This window comes from Mastomys coucha, unplaced genomic scaffold (genome assembly GCF_008632895.1).
Source record: "Mastomys coucha isolate ucsf_1 unplaced genomic scaffold, UCSF_Mcou_1 pScaffold8, whole genome shotgun sequence".
Classification (NCBI taxonomy): Eukaryota; Metazoa; Chordata; class Mammalia; order Rodentia; family Muridae; genus Mastomys; species Mastomys coucha.
Window position 1 is genome coordinate 36,904,675 of NW_022196914.1, and position 2,462 is coordinate 36,907,136.

Below are 2,462 nucleotides of genomic sequence, written 5' to 3' on the forward strand. Positions count from 1 at the left end.
CTCAAGTTCCCGTTCGTGGAGCTCCCACGAGATGAAGTGAAGCTAGGAGCTCGGCTTCCTTCACTTTAGTAAAAAAGTTCAGGTCCTACATACAGATCCTCTCGAACTGGAGACAGGACTTCTGAATGGCCTTTGTGCCCAATCTAGTTCTACTGCCACTTAGAAATACAACTGCACCTTCAAATGTTTCAAAAAAAACTGAAGGTCCAGACCTTCACACAAAATCTCTGTACTCTCAATGTTGCTGAGATTTAGAATAAAATTGCTTTCCATTTAGTTTCTTTTTCAATTAAACACTATGATGGAAGTTTCAAGGGTTGACCAGACATCTATATAGTTGACCTTGACCTCTTTTTTATTTTAGTTTATATTTATTTATTTACTTACTTACTTACTTAATTTATATATTTTGACATAGGGGAAGCTGTTTAATAGGCTCAGGACAGGACAAAATAGAAAATCTTCCAAGGACTAGCCATGGGAAAAGACCAACACAGACAACAGAGGCCGGTGTGGGGGACTGCTCAGTTGCCTAGGAGAGGGGGAGGCATATTTCCAGGGCCATCTGAGGGCAGTGGGGGCCTTAGCATGGGGGGCACAGGAGCAGGGTGCACCCCAGAATTTGAGAAGTGAACCCCTGGAGGCTGGGGGTACACCTCTGGTACCTGAGGGTGGATTTCAGGGGCTGGGGGGTGTATACCAGGGGCTTGAGGGTGGACTGCAGGAGCAGGTGGGTGTACCCCTGGAGCCTGAGGATGAACTCCAGCTGATGGAGGAGGGTGGACCCCTGGAGCTAGCCAGTGGAACCCTGGGGCTGGTGTGTACACACCTGGAGCTGGCAAGTGCACTCCAGGGGCTGGTGGATACACTCCAGGAGCTGGGGGTGGACTCCAGATGTTAGTGGGTATACTACTAGGGCTGAGGGGTGCACCCCAGGAGCTGGTGGGGGCATCTGGTGAAATTCAGGGGTCCCAGAGGGAGCAGGTCCAGTGGGGGGAATAGGAGGGAGAGGCAGGGGAGAGGCACTTGACACCTGGGGGGCCTGCTGGGAGACTGGGAGGGGTCAGGGGCTTCTCCACCTTAAAGGCGAACTGAAGAAAAAACTGCTTGGTTTCTCTCTTCTAATGGGTCCAAAACTTGCCCTCAGCCTTGTCAATCTCCTGGCTCAGCGCCTTGAACGCAGTGGTCTTATAGGGCTCAGTAGCCATGAGCAGGTACTGCCAGCAGTGGTCGGGGGCTCGATCCTCTGCTCATAGGTAGACATGAAGTGGTAGCATGGCATAATGCCCTCTGCAATCTCAGGCTACTCAATCTGGAACAGCCAGCTTTGCTGGCCCTTCTCTGTGTCCCTATGCTTGGTCGCTTTGTAGCCAGGGCGGCCAATCTTCACAAACTTTTTTACCTCCATCTTGACCTCCGATGCAGGGGGGTGGGGGTGGGGGGTTCTTTGGCCTTCTTGGCAGCTCTCCAGGCCAAGTTAGTCTGATGTTTCTTCCCCTGGGTATGGGCTAGGTAGCTCCCCTCACTGTTATGCAGAGGCAGGCAGAGTTTGCACTCAGAGGATCCCAGGTGGTTCTTCAGAAAGTTCCTGTCCTTAAGTTCCGGTCCTTGTTGATGTTGATGGCTTCCAGGGCCATTTGCCTCAAGCGCTCTCTCGGGTCCAGTCCGGTCTCTGAGGAGGTGGCTACACCTCCATTTCCAGTTTTGCCTCCAGGTCGGTGCTGAATGTCCATGACGCAGGGCTGACTGCTTTAGGGAACAGGAAGAAACCAACATCAGGGCCTCAGCTACCTGGGCTTAATCTCCACGAAGGCTGGGATTTCAATGTTGAATTTTTAATGTCTGTAACAAAAAAATAAATTCTTTCTCTTGTGGCCATACATAGTTGATGATTCTCAGAGAATCCCCTTCATATTTCAACTGTAAGCAAAAGGAACCATCCTTTTATTATTATCGATTATATCGATTATTTCGATATGGTATTTTCCAGTGAAGATATTCAATGTCCTAGGTTGCGGCTGCTGCCTATAAAATATCACGGACTACAATGAGAGCATTGTGACATTGGTTATGATGTTTCTCCTACAATGTCTGGGGCAGTTGCTGAGGGTCACCTGACCTCATCTAAACAAGACACTTAAGCAATGGAGCAATTGACTCAGACATCTAGGGGGAGAGGGAAGGGAGGGCCATCATTAGAAAGTAAGTCCTGTTCTGCGTAGTTTCCCAGTCCAGCTTTCCCCAGTCTACCTTCCTCTTCCTTCAGAAGCATAGGTGATGACCTTCTACAGTCAGTGGGGCACTGTAAAGTGAACATCAGGCCTCATGTGAAACACAATGGACAAAAATTATATATGTGTGAATTTCCAAAAATAACTAAAAAGAGATTCTTACGGAATATGCTCAGAAAATTACTTAGTCAGTAGAGATTTTTATAAATATTTTTGAAGTATTTATAAGTG

The 2,462-nt window shown here is 48.4% G+C and overlaps 1 pseudogene; it reads right to left on the reverse strand.

Annotated features, from left to right (window-relative positions):
* Positions 1–524: 524 nt before the first annotated feature.
* On the reverse strand, positions 525–2,218 carry LOC116083741 (annotated as a pseudogene).
* Positions 2,219–2,462: the final 244 nt, after the last annotated feature.